Below are 20185 nucleotides of genomic sequence, written 5' to 3'. Positions count from 1 at the left end.
CGAGCGGGGATTGGTTTCAAGTGAATGACTACTGAAATTTGCGACTAAAGGAGCTATGATATAACAAAACGAAATTGATTTAGTTAATATGAAAAAGGAGAATTATGTATACACATCCAAAATTAATTTAGTCAAGCAGCAGACATCAAGTACTATGCATATTGCAAAACACTTATATCTAAACATGATAACTTTTAAATGTGGCTTAGGATTAAAGGAAAACTTCATTAATTAACTATATTTTGGAGCACTCATCAAAAACGTTCGTGAGACATCATATAGTTAGGAGTGAAACCATTGCAAGGTATGACTTATGAGACTTGTCATACATTGATAGTATCGATTGTATAGGCAATTAATGTGAGGTCTATGGGTTCTCTCACCCATCAGGCTAATCTTTTAGTTGAGTTAACATAGATAAGCATGTTCAATTTGACAACTAATTAGTAGATTGACTAATGGTGAACATTTACCTAAAGTGAGTAAGAATTTGTGGCCAAAATTGAGGCCTTGTTGGTCTTGAGGAAGAACTATAGGATAAAGTGTGCCAGTCTAATCAAGAGTTATGTCATTTTCATAGCCTTTAACATCATCTTTTTTTCTAAAGCATTTCTTCATCTCTTCTAGTTACAAATGTAAGAAGTGCCTGTTGATTTCATTAACTTATCGATCTAGAAAGGGACCTTTCAATGATCAACAGTTAATTTAATAAAATCCAATCAAATATCAATTAACCTGTAAAACAAACTCCGATAACATGTTAAATGATAATAATATGTTGCAATGTTAAATGATAATAATATGTTGCATTAGAGACCTAAAAGCAACCCCAGGCGCGACAAATAAATATCACTCTAATCGATGAGACAACCCACATGCAAGAAGTCAATGTGAAAGTATCAATGGCGGCTGGTAATGTCACTACAATAAGGGATGTGCAACTGATCTCGAAGGACGGTTTGGAGGAGGATCATAAAATTAAGGGGCGAAAGAGATAATTTTGTTTAAACTTATTTGTTTAGTTTAAGTTTAGCCTTATAGGCTTGTCTTCTTTTGTGTTTGCATTAGTTTCAAATTAGTCTTGCTATTTAAACCCCTTGTGATTTTTGTTTTTATTATTACAAAGTAACTATTCAATTCCCTGTAGCTTACTTGAGCATGTGTTTTATTATATTTTTATTTTACAAGACTGTAACAATTAAAAACAAAGACTAATACCTTTTATTGTTTTATTATTTAAGATTTAATTATCATGTGTTATTCATATATGTTTTTTTCTATACTATCAAATGGTTTTTTATTTTACTTTCCGTTTCGACTATTTTAATATTAAAAACTATATAACCTTTAATTTGGACGAGTGTCAGTATTACATGTTTTATTTCGGTTAAACGATTTTTTTAATATTTGTTTTGGTATTTTTAATAGTTCATCTTTACAACGACTGAAACTAATTTCATAATTTAAAAATATCCCGTCATCATATGAGTATTTATCTCCTTTCGATGTTTGATTCGCACATTTAAAATATATACTTCTGGCTTACTAATTTACGTTTACGAGTTAATATCGGTACCCCGCCGCTGCCAACCGAATTCACATTGATTCGTAGTTGTAACGTACCGTCTTTTTTTGTTCTACGTATGATAATTTGTTGTATTTTATCATTGAAGGATTTTGTTTTGATTCCGTAAGCCGATACAAATGATTAACGTCGACCAGTAACGTGTTTGTGGTTAAACATGTTTACATGTTTTTTGTTGTTCAGTTTAACAATCCCGTTGCGAAGCACGGGCCTAAATACTAGTTTGTCAATCAATAAACAGAATAGAGTCGATTAAAACTCAAACGTTGTTAGGTACGGTTCGTGTGCTCCGGGTTTCTCATGACCAATCATATCCTTAACCTAATGGAACATAAATCATAATACCACACTTGAGTGATCATGAATAATATGTTGATTAAGAGTTGCTACTTGCTAGACTTTACATTAACTAACATGAATTGGCTACGATTATGGATTAGAAGTATCATGATTAGCGACTACATAAGAAACCAAAAATGAAAGTGTATATTACACAAGTTTGTCAAACTTGAGTGGGGCCTTTTCATCCACTGGGCTAACAATAATAAGAGAGACGATCACGTAATCTTATTCTACGCCGCATTTTAAAGCGGAAAAAAAAACTAAACAGAAAATGAATACGGAGTACATATTATCAATGAACTCGTAAACTAGGCACATGAACCTCTTTAAAATATCATAAATGAAATGAATTAGCAGTAAATATGTTTATCTTTATGATCTTTCATTATAGGTGATATATTTTTAGCTGGTGATGAATCAGTTTTGTGAGAATTTTTAAATAAAACGATGTTGTTTTGGAGAGTTTCACATCTAAGCTTAATTAGCTACGTGAACTTCATATAACCATTTTTACAGAAAAAATTTCTTTCTCCTTTCTGTGATATTTTATTATTTTTTCCCTAAACCGAAAAGACATACATATAGTTAGCCATATTAATTGCAATATTACATGTAATATGATACATATAAGTAACTTCGCGAGATTATATGCATGTAATCTCGTGAGCTCCTCATATATTTTTTTATAATGTTAACCTTATAATTAAAAAACATGAAAAAATATTGTTTAAAAGTGATTTTCTAAAATTCTAAAAACAAGAAAGACACAACTTTAAAACTGGACTTTCACTGATAGTGTTTGCTGTCGCAACTCCATTAGTGAAACTCTGCTAGTATAATGCTCGCGGTTTATTCCTTTTACGTTGGATTAGCGACGGATATTTTCAATGGGTCACCAACGGTCACCTTTTCCGTCGGCGAATTGGTGTCCCTTCTTTGACTGATTACTGACGAGCATATGTTCAGCCAAATGTTGGATCTCATCACTAATCTGTCGGTAATTATTCTAAGCATAAAAAACTAATATTACATTTTTCCTGTTCTGTAAATTATATTATTGCATGTAAGACATAAATAAACAAACTGTAATATATAGATTTAGTTATAGTAATATTATACATAAATATGTATTTTACAACTATAAACGATCAAAAGCATTTAACGGGCGAATCGTCACAAGGAGGATCACTCAGGTCAGATGTGGCCTATTGTTGGCTCCTACTTTGACTCATTCTATTTGGCGTACAAAAGACGCGTGAGGTCCTCGAGTTAGGCAACCCGCTGCTCGAGTGGATTAAGTGGATTAGGAGGAGTGTACGATCTGGTGATGCTGGACGTTTTTGTTATACAGCCATACAGGCACTTTAAGAATGGTCTTTTAAATATGTTAAAAATAAAAAAATATGTAAAATACCTAATATAAAAATATGTAGACTACAGAATACTATACTAAAATAAAATACTTCATTAAAAAATGATTGAACTATAAATATGCATCTAAAATGGGTAACTAGATATTAAGTCAACAATCAAATGTTTAGATTGACTTCGTACAATTCTAAAATAAACAACTTTGTATTTGATCCAATTTTTATTTATATGTACAATATTAATAAAAAGTGTGTTTCTTCTAAAAGGTGTAGTAAACAGTCCTAGCCATTTATAAGGTCAACACAATGGCTAAGAGTAACAGAATGATAGTTTCATATTTGAAAGTTAATATGGTTTAAGAGGGTAGAAGAGTGATCTGCCCATGTGTTGAGCAAGTATTTGTTTGTGAGGAATTTACACACTATGGATGAATGTCCCTAAAATGTATTTTTTTACGCTAACCATGTTATTGTTATGTGTGTAAAAATCTGCATACATAAGTGGACACAAACACATCTCACCTAAAAAGTTTACATAGGCATACAAGTTAGTAATTGTGATGAGATTCCATAAGAATCTTTTGAGTGCAGGTATTCTGTTTTTGTGACACTTGTGCTAGAGGAAACGATTGGAAAATCATGACAATGCTCATTTCTGTTTTCATAAGACTCCATTGTATTTCTTGACGTGTAATATCATGATATGTGGAACACTGATATGTTTAATATAAGTGCTTTAGGCCATGTCGCATGCCACCAAGAACCACAGCTCTCGGTACAAGCACTTTTGAGGTTGTAGGCCCTCAAATACTCTTTTTATTACTTGTCCCTCCAAAATTCTAATCGAAATCCTGATCTCCAATACATAGTTGGGGTGCCTTGAATATGTTATATATAATTCCAAGTCATTCTTAACATTATAAAAAACAACCACATGGTCCGGTATGTTCGTTAACAATAATAAGTTTTGGACCACACTACGTTTTTTGCGACATTAATATGGAGGCTTATAGGTATGGTCACCCATTACACGTGAAAACAAATTGAAAAATAGGAAAATCTTGGTTCATCATTGTCAACTGAAATAGATGGATGGTCTCCATGTGCTCTATTTCCCATTGGTTAGTTACAATCAAACGTCCTTCACTTCTCTTTCTCCTTGTGTGTTTTATCCGTTTACTTTGTGGGTTATCCGTTTACTATACATATAAATTTTAGAGGTTGTTTGGTAGCTTTTTAATAGTTATTAAAAGGCTATTTTTTAATAGTTAAGATGTAGTTTAAGTCTAAATGTTTAATGAGTAACTATTAAGATGTAGTCTTTTAACCATTCATACTTCAAATTATCTCTTAACCATTAAGAGGTTATGAAAGATTAAGAGATTGCCTCTTAATGAACATTAAGAATTTAAGAGGCTACCAAACAACCCCTTAGTTCTTAAAAGTACGTACATCTATATGGGTCGAGCATAAACCGGAAGACATTTGAACTAGTGTATGAGTGGTTTCGTGAATTTAAGCAAATAGTGAAATAATAAGCTACTTCTTCCCATTACCCCGCGATGATAGGGACCAAAACAAGTGTAAAAATGTATTGTAGTGTGTTGCTTTGAACAACAAAGTTTTGAAGATCAGTTTGTAACTAAATTGATGTCAATGACTTAGGACAGCCACAATAAATGATTCAGGTTGTAACTGTCAATCATTCATGTTGAAATGCATTCTTCTGATGTGATTAGTATTCATGAATATCGTGGTCTAGTTCATGACAGTTATGTGGATAAGACCTCCCTATAGAGAAGACAAAAAAGCCCATTTCAGTCTACGAAAATTTATCAAGGTGGTCGTTTTCTAAAAATCCATCATTTGTATCCAGATTCATTATAACAACCGAAACTACTGTTTAAAGGGGAGTCACATAAATATAAGGCTAGCATACTTGATAGAAGCACATACCCAGTAGAAGGTAGATTATAATTTCAAACATAGATAAAGAACAGGGGCGTAGCTATGCTTTGAGTAGGGGGGTCGGCCGACCCCTGTGAGAAATTTTTTTAGTGGTATATATATGTTAAAATCTCGACCGACCCACTGACCTCTATGGAATTTCGAGAAGGACAAAAAGACCCTTTGAAAATTCGAGAACGACCCCATGAAATTTCAAGACCGGCCATAATAAAAAATAAATTTCCAAATTTACATTTATAATTATATAAATGCATATAAATAACTAAAATTGAGTTTAATTCAAACAAGTTTAAGGCCAAATGCCCAATCAATCTATTCCTAAGTTTTAAGTCCAAGCCCAAACTCTCAACCCAATATACATTTAACTTTTTAAAAAAGGTTATTATGGCAAGTAATTGGTTAGGTGAGTTCAACGGGTTATAAGAGTTTTAATCTTCAAAGAAAATGTTTTGACTTTCTACATATGTTAGCTCATCAACTTCATTTGTATTGGTTTATCGTTTATTGAGGCTAGCTCTCGTATTACCCATCGCAACTGCAAACTTTGAAAATACTTTTACATGAAGTCTGATTTGTATAATCAAATGGATGATGAGAATTTAAACGATAGTTGTATGTGTTTTATTGAAAAAGACATGCATACTATATGATGTTTTTGTTAAGCTTTAAAAAATGAAAACCCGTAAAGAACAATTTTAGACATATGACATATTATTTAAGCATTTCTAATGAAGTTTCACGTATTTTTTTGTTTGATTATCTTTTTTCTATATTACTCGAGCCGACCCGATTCTAGCCGATTGGAGGGGCCCAACCAAACCAAAAAAAATATATGCCGATTACTTGACACGATTGGTCGAACTGGATCGGAAAATAATTAAGGAAAGAACTATTTGACAAACAAACATCATAAATGAATCGTTTCTGAATTCATAGTCGACAATCAATAAAATATCATGTTTCAGTATTATATGAGTAAAGTTACATGCAGTATCTTCCATGCCAAGATGTCACACACGTCATTAATGAATCGTTGATCTGACCTTGTTATCTTCACTGCTAAAAAAACAAATGTATAACAGAAAACGAATTCTAGCATCTAATACGACACCAAACAAACAAACAGAACAGTTTCGTAAAAACTGGTTTCTGTTACATATAAATAAAGTAAAATCTAAAAGAACCCATTTTTTTTTACCAAACAAGCGAGACTAAGCGAGTTCTAGTAAATTTATAGAAGTTAAAATGCTATAGAACTTTTTTTCAAAACAACTGATGTTTTTTTTAGAAAAAGAAAGCAACTTATTATATTAAGTTATTTTTTATATAATAAATTTTTATTTATTTTGTGTAAGCATTCATGATGCTTATTGTGGAAATTAAATTAGACTATTTCTTTTAAAATAAAATATTTGTAATAGAGCCTGATTGTTTGATATTAGCTCTACTAACTTATCATACCCACCCGGGTGCAAAATCATGTTATATATATGGTATAAACTTACCGTATAATTTTTTGTTTTAGTAAGTCTATCCTACTCCTACTCTCACACTACTTCAAATAATACATCTTATGCCCACATTTAAATTCAAGACCTTCCATCTAAGAGGCAAGAGCCTCTGCCAAGTGGGCTAGTCTCACATTGGCAATTTGTCACCTTATAATCTTAATATTTGTATGGGTCACATGACTCATATTAATAGTTTTGGTTGAGTAATTAGTAATATTAATCCGGTAGTAAAATTGTTATCATTATTAAATATTGTATCAATGACAAACATGGATGAAGATACAGTGGCAAATACAGAAATTTTAAGTACATGGGACAAAATTTGGGTCGGCTAAACTGGGTCGGTAAAAAAACAAATAGTGGTTATATAATACCAAATCATTAATTCGTTAAACATAACTCAAAACCATACTTCAATCAAAAGCCATTGATTTGATACCTATTGGGTCGGTACAAAAACACCGTCACTCATCAAAGCTATTAATTCGCTAAACATAACTCAAAACCATAACTCAAAGCCATTCGCTAAACTGGGTTGGTACAAAAACACCGTCACTCATCAAAAACCGACACCGTCATTCATAATCTCCGCCGCATGATACATCAGCCAACCACCCGAAGGACCGCACTAACCCGGAACCACCAACCGACGTCACTAATTTTCCGGCGAGAGCTCCTACACCGCTACCACCATTGATTTGATACCTATTTGAGTTATGGTTATGCTATGGCCCAGTACCCCCCCCCCCCCCCCCCCCCCCCCCCAATTAAAGAATTGAATCCGCCTCTGGCTGCAATGTCTCTGAATAGTGAATGGTTTTTGTTGGTTGAGCTTAAAAATATAATTGTTAGATGTAACTTGGGTTTGCACCATATAACTTTGCACCACAATTGCCTAACGGTAGTAAAAAAACACACATGTGAACTTGTCATCACACTAAAAAGGTGTCCTTATCAACGGCCTTTTTTGCTAAAGCTTTGCATAAACCATTTCTGTTCATTAAAATAAAAAAAAGAACATATTGGAGGGGAAATTATCATTTTACACACCATTGCTATTTAATTAGTCTATTATTTTATACTTTAGATGTTTCTTAAACCAAAATATATTGAACTTACAAGTTACATGATTAGGAGATATATGTTGAACTCGAGATCAACGTAAGTAATAAAACATTCAACGCCGCTAGCTAAATAGTTCGTAATTGTTATTTTTGTTTTAAATAAGTCAATATTGAAATTTGTAACTTTTTATTCACTGAATTTATTACATAATTTCCTTTAGGAAATAAAAAAATTTAATTAATATTACCTTTTTAATAAAAATTGATGGATTTCCAATAAATATTCGTTCGGTGAATGACCAGAGCAACTTTAGGCAATCCATCGGTAAAAAACTCGTCGGCAATTTGTTAGATAAAGCATCACAACTCCACCTTTATAGTTATGAATAAGCAGCCCTATAGTATGAGCAAATTGCAGAAACACATATTGTCTCGTTGAGTTCAACTCTCTTACTAATTTCTGAAGCCATACTCCAATGAGATATAATACAATTATTAAATAAAAAGTACAAAAACATCGAGTATTGCAAATTGAAGAAGGCAAATGAATAAATAAGACATCCTTGGCACAGAAACTTAGGAAGCATCCTCAAAATGATAAGTGACAACTATAAAACCACATACATTAATGTTTCTTTTAATATACCCATTTCTTCAGAGTTATATGACATTTCTTTAAATAAATCATTTTTGAGTTTCTACGAGCTTCAGATGCATGTTTAAGAATTTCTTCTTGCTATCCTTATGAATGTGCATGCATATATCTATCAGGAGAGTATTGTATTATTCTTAAGTATCACCTCATGATTCCCCTACTTCAGGTTGATGAGATATGCTTTGTTTGTCGCAAGGGGGATCAAAATTCAGACCGATTGGCATTTTGGTCTTTGGATGGATATTAGGTAAACATACATGTGGATCTATTACGAGGTTTCCCCTCTTGTGGGTTTAAAGAATAGTGTTTTCACGGCGGGCAGCAAGACCACGTTAAAAGTTGTTTAATGCAAAATGACCAAACACGAAAAAGTGTGCCTTAACAACCATCACGTATTTATACCATTTGCAATGATACATTTGGTTTCCTCACGTCTAAGACTATGGAGCTATTAATTCGATACCAACGGGTCATGCATTTTATACTTTCGTTTTCCTTACATAAATGTTATGTAGTTATAAATGACTTAGTTTTGTTATCCAACAAAGGTTAACCATAACTTTCAAAAAAAAAAAAAAACAAAGGTTAACCATGCAACATGTTGCTCGGTTGACTTCTATAGAGTTAGGGCATCAAAAAGACCCAAATACCCTTAAGTACTACCCGCGGGTCAATTGAGGGACTCTCATAAGGCACCCGCGGGATTGGTTTAAAAAAGCACGCCTGAGGCGAGCCGAGGCGAGAGGCGACCTAAGGCGAGAGCTTCATCGCTTTTGCCTACTCAAGGCAAGCAATGTTCAAAAGGCGAGAGTGAGGCGCTATTTTAGGCAAAAAGCGGCCTGAGGCGAACCCGAAGCGAGCGCCTTTCGTATAGATGTCGTTTTTATGCATCAAAATGTTGTAAAACATGTTTTTTAGGTTGTACATGTAGATAATTTATATATTGAATTGGGATGCTAAAATATATTTATTGCTACATTTAGAGTTGGGATGCTAAAAGCATAAGATATATATTTAAAAAAATTATATAAAAACCTTACGCCTCATATACGAAAAGCTTTCGCTTTTTGCGCTTTGCGCTTCGTGTCACACCCTCAAAATCCACTAACGGAGTTTTACCGTCAGAGGGTGTGAACTAACAGGATCGGAATCATTAGTTATAATCAAACACCATAAATAAAGTTTTCAAACCACGAAACATTAAAGTTTAAATAAGTGCGGAAGCGTAATTTCATAAACCAAGTGCTGCGTCACGCAGGACGACTTAAAACCCAATTAATAACAGTTTAAAAACAAGTTTGCAAAAATGATAGAGTTCAATGGAATGCATGTTCCTATACCGCGCGCCCGCCTCGGCTACCTGAGAATAACATACTAAAAGTGTCAACACGGGGTTGGTGAGTTCACATATATAAATAAAGAAAATGTTTGCGTTTAAGTGTTTGCGTTTTGCGTTTGCGTTTGCGTTACAAGATAATGTTATGTCAATTATATATCGATAGGTAGCTAGCCTATAAAACAAGTATTACTAAGTATTCGACACCGAAGCTGACTGTTTATCAATTGCCTTGCCACCATGTCTACCACGACCATGGAAATGTGTTAGCCAAGATTACACCCACTCGACCTGCCGTCGAGTTTAGAGTTGGGTGGGGTTTGTCAAACCCAGTAGTACTACTCAACAGTGACTCGCTATTATACAAATACTAAACGGTTCGATGTTATGAAGGACTTTAGTTGGTTCGTTTGCCACTTAGCCTTACAAGTGATATATAACTAATAACAAAATCTAAAGCGTTTTGGAGTATGTATTCTCCCCCAAGTAAAAGCGTTTAAAAGAGTAAAAGGGGAACGTGAAACTCACTGTTTGCGAAGAATTCAAAAACAAGTCACCGAGAGATGCGCGTCACAGAAAATCCTCACTAGCGTTCTAAAACAAGAATGAGATTTTCTAAGTGTTGGAACTATTATTGAGTCTCTAGACTCGGCACATAATACCTATACATGAGATACGTTTCGTGTTTCGTTTGTGAATTATGTGTGACTCGACAAACACATTGGTGAAACATTTCATGTGTAAACAACTACATAAGTATTAAGTACTAACATTGTACATTACTAGCAATCTTTCTCCACAAGGGCAATTTAGTCAAAAACATAGCAATTATCTAGCAACAAACACGTTTCATGTATTTTCACATAGTTCAGCAGCTAGTTTTATCAAGACAGATATCTATTTGAAAGATTACTCTATTCAACAGATCATAACATATCAATTAATTCACCAAAAATCGTCACAAAAACACACATGAGTTAGGTTTCCAGAACTATTTTTATTGTATTTTTATTCCACATAGTTTTCTCACAAAGACCAAACATTAGATTAAACTCACAGCAGTCAAAATCATGCGCAACAGAATGATATTTGTTATTCCCATTAAATGGTAAATTCAATTAATGCAAGACCAAATGGGTTAGATTCTTAACTCAATATGTTAACTTCCAGAAGTGGAACTAACCCATTTGGTCTTGTAGTTTATGAGATATGATAATTACAAAACAGCCTAACAGCAGACCTTACAATTCAGACTTGCACTTTAGTTTTGTAAAATAATAAAAGTTAACTTTTACACGTCCAAAAATTACAAACTTGGACTTTTTAGAAACTAAACTCAACCTAGTACACTGTAGTGTTAAGAATTTTGACCAATTACCACATTAACATTCAGTTACAGTCGTCTAAACATAAACTTAACAATCTGTCCAGTACCAGTTTACATCAAAACTCAACATAACAACAATCTATGAACCATAATCCATGCATATAACACTCTAGACACAATATTTACCAACCATGCATATCAATCTCACATTACACACATAGTTAGGGTTTTTCTTGAAAGTTTAAAATCAAAGAACAAGTGATTATCAAACAACAATAACACAACTAGTTATCAATTTCATTAGCAAATCATCATCAAGCATATAATCAAACCCTAACTCATCCTAATCATCAATTTCGTGAATTAGGGTTTTGGATTAACCCATTCAATATCAAAATTAAACATATAGAACGCATAGAGGAGTTGTTAATTACCTATTTAGCACTCTAATTCCTTCAAGAAGCTTGAAAAGATTGTATGTATGTGTGTGTATGTTTACGGCAGCCAAGGGGAAGGGAGAGGGAGGCCGATCGGTGGAGGGAGTGTAGGGTTTTGTTATTAATTAATAATAATTTTGTTACACAATGACCCCTCTACTTCTAGTTATTAAATTTCTAGTGTAAACAATTAGTTCTTGCTTCTTGTGTTTAGCATTACACATAACATATCAAGTAACACATAAACCTAACACATAATTATCAATTACTTATTGTTTTGATGTTTGTCGTTTGTTCACCAATGGTTTGAATCAACTCGTTTGCGTTTTGGTGCAATCCCGAAAGACTACATGTGTAGTGATTGTCAAGCGTCATTTAAAACCCTAGTTTACATGTAATGAGATGTGCGTTATAGTTCTAGTGATCTTAAGTTTGAATTGACGGAGTTTGGATTAACGGAGTTAACCTGAAATTGTCGAGTGTCACATCATTCCCATGTTGAAAGAATTTTCGTCCCGAAAATTTGAGTCAAGTCGCGATGGGTGTTTGAAAAAGCAAGAAAAATTTTCAGTTTGTCATATCATCCCCTAGTAGAAAGAAATTTCGTCCCGAAATTTAATTCATACCTCTGGTGATTTCTGACGGTTTGACGGCTTTCGCGGTTTTCGATGTTTGGTCAACCCTTCAAAAAGGTGAGGATACTTTTTCATCATTTGGTCCTCGCGTTCCCACGTGAAATCTGGTCCACGTCTTGAGTTCCAACGAACCTTAACGATTGGAATTTTGCTGTGCTTGAGTGTTTTGGTTTCCCAATCCAAAACTTCGACTGGTTCTTCGATGAATCGTAGCTGTTCATCAACTTGCAACTCGTCCAAAGGAACTGCTTGGGTTTGTATCGTACTGGTCATTATCCATATCCTACCCTGTGGACTCATCGGATCTAAGACCCGTCTAAGGGAGTAGATCCGTGTTTCTTCAACTTCTATTTCACTGTAAGCACCATGTACTACATTATAAATGTGTAACTCGATATATTATCGGAGATGACTCACGCGCCCAAGGTTTACCGGATAAGTGGTGTTCTTCTGTCGAGGAAAAAGAAATGTATAGATGTGTATAATGAAGAAGTTGAGAGTACTTCTCTGTACTTCTTAGAACAAAATTTTCTTCAAGCTTCTCGAGTGTGTGTGTGTGATATTCTATGTGTTCCACAATTGAACCAACAAGATCATTTTATAATCACACAAAAAATCAAACCCATTAAAACCATTTAATCTTGCAATAAACAAGACACCTAACAAGACAATCACCCATAAAGGCCATTTAATCTTGTAATTATAAACAACTTTATTACTATCAAGATGAAATTTAAGAGATTGACTGAAACTCTCATATTTCATTCATGAAAAGTTGAAACAGTAACTCAAAACAACTATGTCCCATCTCGAAACAACTAACAGTGACATACAACTAATGTTCTAGCTCGAAAAGGCTGATGCTTAAGCCATTGATAGCAAACAACTACTGAGGTGAAAACAACTGATCACAATAAATTGATGTGGGAAACACCTACATAAATGTATTTATGCTTTGTGTATGTGTTAAATGTGAGCATTTGTATATCAAAGTTGTATACTTGTAGGCTAAAGTTATCCAAGATTATTATGTTGAAGTTCCAAATCAACATATTAAATTTGTGTATCTTTACGTTAAACTGCTGTGTCGATATACTTTAACGTATGTTGTGCATATATATGTGTTCAAAATGTGTGTAATTCACCAATACACGCATTAGTGAAAAGTTATTGCTAATGTGAAGCTAGCTCACTTGGTAGAGTCTCGTGTCTTTTAGTGCGAGGTCCAGGATTCTAACCCAGACAAGCAGGGAAGTAAATTGTTGTGGGGTTGTAGGCTTGTAGCCGTTCAAATAGAAAGGAATAAGCCAGCCATTCACATAGAAAAGAATACGCCATTTAACAGATTATTAATACCCCCTAAATTAGCCGAAGTTTAACAATGAACTTAAATAAAATAAAGTTTATACTTTTTTATTTCACATAATTATACCATTGTATTTGCAAAAATGTTGGCTAAACAATACGTGCATCCTATAAAATTTTAATGAAGCTAACATAGCAAAATTAATATAGAATATTTTATTTTATTATGATAGTAACCTTTAATTTAAAATTTAATAGGTTAACTAGAAGAAATGTAAACTATTGGTTTTTAATTTTTATATAGTTGACTGAATAAATAATTTTAGTATTTTACAAGTGAGTATATATTGTGCTTTGTGTTTAAAATAAATCAGAAATAATATACGGAAATACGTGTAGAAGCGGCATGATCCTCCCCATCTACTTGTCACCATTTTTGTCATTTTGTTAAGACCCTCATCCGTTTCTAATTTATTATGAGTGTCACCTCTTCGATCTCATACACAGATTTAATGTATGTAAGTTCAATGTTTTCGTCCAGATCTTTCCTACGTGCTTTCCATGGTCACAAATTGATGAAATTCAATCTTTCTAATATAGCAAACCAATCTATTTTAATACTATTAATAATTAATTACATCATATTAAATGGAAAATTAAACATGATTGCTACACACTAAACAAATTTCACATTGTTCTATTATGTCCAAATGGGAGACACTATGTTATAAACTTATACGGAATACCTTATGTCATATATCAACGACATTTTTTAGCCACACCGGTTATGAATGAGAGAAAAACTTTACATTTAAACTTGTTTGAGTGTGAGCAATTTATGATCGGTGACCTTCTAGGAAGTTTAGACTCAACAACCATAAACAAATATGTGAACTTTGCGTGAGTAAAGCGATAATATTGCTTGATAAACCTGAAAATCTCATTCTTGATATGCCATTGAGTCAGGCAACCTTTTCTAGTCTTTCTGAAGTACACAAAAGCAAAAGGAAGAAAATAGTTTGTCTTGTCTCATCATGTGCTTCTACCTAAGCATGGATGTAAGTGATTCAAAGACATGTTCTTCACAAGGAATGGTGAGGCCCATGTCATGATCGAACCCGTACTCTTCTTCGGCTTGCTGAAGTAGCCTCTGGAACTCGGGGCGTGACAAGAAGGATATAGTGATAATGTATCGGCTGCGATTTTCTCCAACGTACACAACAAAGTGGCCTTTGGGGACGTCCTCGTAGCTTTTGTGTTGTTTTCTACCCAAGCTTGAACACCTCTTCACTAGGTGCTTAAAAACTGCTGCTTGTGAAAGTTTGTTTGAGGTTTTATTGAAAGCCATATTCAGAACTCAAAGTTTGCTGACTCTTGTTGAGCATGTGGGAGCTTTGAGAGTGTTGTGTGTGTTTATGTGGTGAGAATATGATAAAAAGAGGATGGGGAAAGTGAAATTAATAGGGAAGAAGAGTGGAGATGAAGAAAAATGTGACATATATGGTAATCTCCTTCCTTTCTATAGTTACTCAAACCTTTTTTTATCGTATATATACACAGGAGAGTTATGCTAAAACTTCATAAGTCTTTTAAAGTGTGACAAGTCATCCGCAGTCGTACATTATCGGGTTAAGGGGTAAATGTGTCCAAAACTTTAAAATAATACCAAAATATAAAAAACATGGACAAAGACACTCCAGATCGTTATCTATATTGTATAACAGTAATCACACAATGATATCTTAAATTTAAGCAAGACAACTATGAATATTTATTGTACATCACTTAATACTGTTGATAGTTTAAAGAGTCAAATTTGTCTTCTATACACAATCATTCACAAACTTAGAAATATAATAATAAGAGTCACTTGTAAGTATGGTTCATGCGGTGGAACTCAAAACGCAGATTGCAACCCCATGGTGCCATTTTCGCATATATGAGCCATGTGTTGGTTCTTTTTGCACTTTTGTTTTTTCATTAGTTTGACTATTTTTTTGACCATCCAATAAGGGCAGATTCGCCATTTCGCGTCCAGGTCTTAGTAAAAACATGTTTGAACCCAAGGGTGTGCATAATATCGATTACACCTTACCGATTCTTCAAGAATTTTGCATCGGTGGACCTTGAGGTATCAATTTCTACTATGTATCTTCTAATCGGAGGCTGTTTGCTTGTAATGGCTGGTGTATCGTGGAGGGTAGGTCTACCCGAGAAAGAGCATCTTTCACTGTTCGACCCTTACTCTATGTATGGTAAGTAGATTTCGATTTAGTGTAGAGGTTAATTGTTTAAAACTGATCAAACCACCTAGTGTAGAGGATAATTGTAATTTTATTGAAACTACAGGTGATGAGCATAAGCCACTGTTTATAGTTAAGTTTTTCTATTGAGGTAATTTTACTCCGTATCCTAATAGGGAATATGTAGATGGTAAGGTATCCTACATTGATAGTGTTGAAACTGATGAATTTGGAACTGATGTGTTGGAAGAAATGGTTAAGGCTTTAGGATATGCAAATGATGAGATTTTGTACTTTCATTATAAGGAGCCACATGCGTGTCTGGATTGGGGGATTCACCCTTTGGGTGATTACAGTGACTTCCGGCCTATGTTATCTCAAGTAAGGGATGGTGTTAAGCTCATTGATATATATGTTGAACATTGGCATTCCCGTATACATTTGGAGAAAGACAAAATTTTATAGGATGTAATGGATTTGAGACCAGGTGTACCGAATACCATGTAGCAAGCACACTTTAATTCAATATTCTCATTTCCATCGCTAAATCAAATTTCATCTCCTGATGGAGGAGAGGATGAAGATGAAGGAGAGGAGGAAGATAGAGACATTGATGAAGATGATCTTGACTATGTTCAAGATGAAGATTATAATGTGTTAAGAGGAAAATCATGTAGTTGGCATGCGTAGATATAAGGCAAATCTTGATTATGATCTCGGAGAAATTGGTGATAGTGACGTGAGAAGATACATTAATAAAATGGTTAAATCTTTTGTAATTAAGTCAAGAAGGCAACTTTATATAAAAAAAAATGAAACTTGTAGGTATAGAGTTGTGTGTTTGGGTAAAAGCCCAACCTCAATAATAGGAGGGGGGGGGGGGGCTTCCATGGAAAAAAGAAAAATAAAACAAAAGAAACCCCTCGAAGGGTAAACTTCAATGAAGAAAATAGCAAGGGGACAACTAATGCAGGGAAAGGAAAGTCCAATGGCCCAACTGGAAAAACCTAAAAATTCTATTAAACCCACTTGCCCTTTTGCAATACAGATCTCAAGACAATCTAGGCAGCATGAATGGTGTGTGAAGACCATAAATAAAACTCATCACTGTGTACAAATAAGAGAACTTTGTTTGTTGACAATGAGTATTCTTACCCATGAGAGCAAGACAGATTGCTACAAAGAAGAAGGAAGGATATTATATAGATCAATATGATAAGTTGAGAGGCTATTGCGATGAGCTATTGAGAGCTAATCTTGGTAGCACTATCAATATAGATGCGGAGAATGCCTCCTAAGAACTACTAGGAAATTCAGAAGAATATACATATGTTTTGTCTCAATGAAACAAGGCTTTAAGATGTGTGGAAGAGATATAGCTGGGTTAGATGGGTGTTTCATGAAAGGACCGTTTCCTGGTTAGATCTTGACGGTGTGGATGGTAACAATGGTATATTTCCATTTGCATATGCAATTGTGGATATGCATGTTATAAATCATGGTCATGATTTTTAGATATACTCAGAGATGATCTTGAGTTAACAGAGGAATCTTGTTTCACTTTTATAAGTGATTGATAAGAGTTACATTGACATTTAATTGAATCATTCATACGAAAAGGTTTTTGTTATATTAATCTATTTATCTTGTTTGGTCCATGTATGTAGGGACTTGTCCTAGCTTTAGCCAAGATGCTTCCCAGAGCTGAGCATAAGTTTTGTATTAGACATATTTTACAAAACATGAAGAAGAAATGGCGTGGATATCTCCTTAAAGGGATGGCACGTAGGGCAGCTCGTGTTCCTATCATGTACTATTTCAACAGTGCTATGGAAGACATAAATAAAAAAGATTCAACTTTAGCACAATGGCTTCTAGATATTACTCTAACCAGCTAGTCAAAAGTCCATTTTACTCGTATGGCCAAGTATGACATGCTGTTGAACAACGAATGTGAAGTGTTTAACAAGCAGTTTGTGGATGCTAGAGGCAAGCCTATAATCACCTGTTTAGAGTACATAAGGGATTACATGACCTAGAGGATGGTTAATGCGAGGAAGATTCACTCAAGGCTTATGGTCCATTAATATCGATAGCTCAGTCACACTTTGACCAAATAAAAACAGAAGCCACCCAGTTGAATGCTTTAGTTGTGGATTCTACAAAATATCAGGTTAGTGGCCCAAGATCCCAGTGTGTGGTCAATGTTCAACAAAAAACTTGTGCTTGCAGGAGATGGGATTTAACAGACATGCCTTGTAAATATGTTGTGGAAGCAATCTTAAAAATGGCAAACAATGATATTGCAGCATGCGAACCTGAAAAATGGGTAGATCCGTGTTAATATCTAAGCAGATGGAAAAGGCTGTATAAGAATGTGATGCCAATCAATGGACCAGGTTTTTGGGTTCGCAGTAACTCTCAATTTAAACTAACTCCTCCAAAGCATCATAAGTAGGTTGCAAATCCAGACTTTCTTTTGTATACAATTTAGATCATTAATGTTAATTGTTTGTTAGCTGAATAGATTGTAATGCCCAAAAAGAAGATGAAGGGGAAGAGGAAGAGTTCATTATATGAGTTAGAATATGAATTTGATGAAGGTGGCAAAATGACAAGGAGGGGGGGGGGGGTACAATCACTTTTAAGAAATGTAGGAATACGGGACACAGCTCTGCAATATGCAAGGGTCAAGGTGCACCAATGCAACTATAAACACAATAATCAACACAAGGTGAACCAATGCCAAGTCAAGATGTGTGATTGGAGACAATGTTTGTTTTAAGCATTTCATTGTAGAATGTGAGAGTGTAGACAATGATTGTTTAAGTCATTGTTTGTTGAATGTTTTCTTATGCTGGAGACAATAGTTTTCTCTAAGTCCTTTATGTTGAAGATAACGTTTGATTACTTATGTATATGTAAAGACTTTTTATATTTGTGTCAAAATGCTACATAACTAGTTATGCATATCAAATCATTTTTGAATACATGATAAGTTGGAAGTACATACCTCTTAAGGTCAACATTAAACAAGACATTACAAATAGCAAACACATCCGGTACAATCTTATTCCCAATGGAAATAATCATTTGACCATTCTGAGTTAGAGGAGTGCTCGCCAGGATACAGATCATGGTACCAGTCAAGGTGTTCTAATTCAGGAGAATCATAATCCCAAGCCCTTTTCAACACCTCAGGGTCGTAATCTGTTCATGGATCACCATACAATTCTTCTGGATCTATTGTTTCTAGTCTATCTTATGTATCTTCCACAATAAGTTGAGTTTCTTCAACAATTTCTTGTGTTACTTCCAAGTCTTCTTTTTCTTCACCATCAGATTCAGTGTGCTTACAAGATGGCTATCAAAATGACAAAATTATATGAATAGTTGACGCAACAATTTTCATAAACAACTTAAATGTTAAATTAACAGCCTTAGTCTTAACAATCAGATCATACAGCAAACATAATACAAACAACACTACATAAAAAAGTGTGCAGACAGTACTGCTTAGAATTTCACTACATAAACGACAAACAACGACCAACTAACTGCTAAATATATCCTCCATTTAGTGGCTTCATTAGCTATTTTTTGGGAAAATTCTTCGTGCTTCTTGATTGTCCTAATCAAAGAAAGAATTACCTTTTCACATCTTAGGAAATTCAAGATATCAACCCTTCTAATCCAACCACATCTCCCATTCTGTAACCAAATATGGGGTAGCAAGAGCAGAATCAGCTTAAAAAACATATTAACTAAATTGGTCAAAGTAACCTAATTGACCACAATAACTTAATCGAAGTAACATAACTGAACTTAATTGCAACACTTACACAACAGAAGAACTGACGACTCGGGTTAGCTTCAGTCTTGGAAAACCAATAGCATGTAGCAGCACCACATGAGCAGATGACATATGACACATCATACTTGGAGTAATATTTCGATGAAGAAAAAGACGACGACTGAGACATCGCCGATGTGAAGATCGAAGACAACCACGTTCAGAGATTGGAGACATGAAAATGAACGACTTTTTAGGTTAAAAATAATTAAATCTGTCGAGTAAGGGAAACAAAATAATTCCACACTTTGTTTAACGCCGTTACTTGATGGTGGACCAAAAGTGAAAAAAAGAAACCACCATGGGGCCCATATCTGCGAAAATGGCACCACGGGGTTGCAACCTGCATTTTTGGTTCCACCATACGGACCATATTTGCAATTAAATCTAATAATAAACTTCGGGTATAAATGTACAAGTTCCTCACCACAATTAGATTGTGCGTAGTGGATAGCGCATGATGTGTGTGTGAGGTATATAAAATATTGATCGTTTTTTCACACAAGATTGTGTTTTAAATTTATAACAATGATCTCACTAAGACTATGCCACAC

At 34.3% G+C, this 20185-nt stretch overlaps 1 pseudogene; it reads right to left on the bottom strand.

The window, feature by feature from the left end:
• Nucleotides 1-14255: 14255 nt before the first annotated feature.
• LOC143594220 (protein SMALL AUXIN UP-REGULATED RNA 51 pseudogene) lies at nucleotides 14256-15117 on the bottom strand (annotated as a pseudogene).
• Nucleotides 15118-20185: the final 5068 nt, after the last annotated feature.

Source organism: Bidens hawaiensis, unplaced genomic scaffold, assembly GCF_021521415.1.
Source record: "Bidens hawaiensis isolate Kalapana, Puna unplaced genomic scaffold, B.hawaiensis_p1.1 tig00043344_1, whole genome shotgun sequence".
In the NCBI taxonomy this organism is placed as follows: Eukaryota; Viridiplantae; Streptophyta; class Magnoliopsida; order Asterales; family Asteraceae; genus Bidens; species Bidens hawaiensis.
The sequence above is the reverse complement of the archived record's forward strand: the minus strand, read 5'-3'. Positions and strand labels throughout refer to the sequence as shown.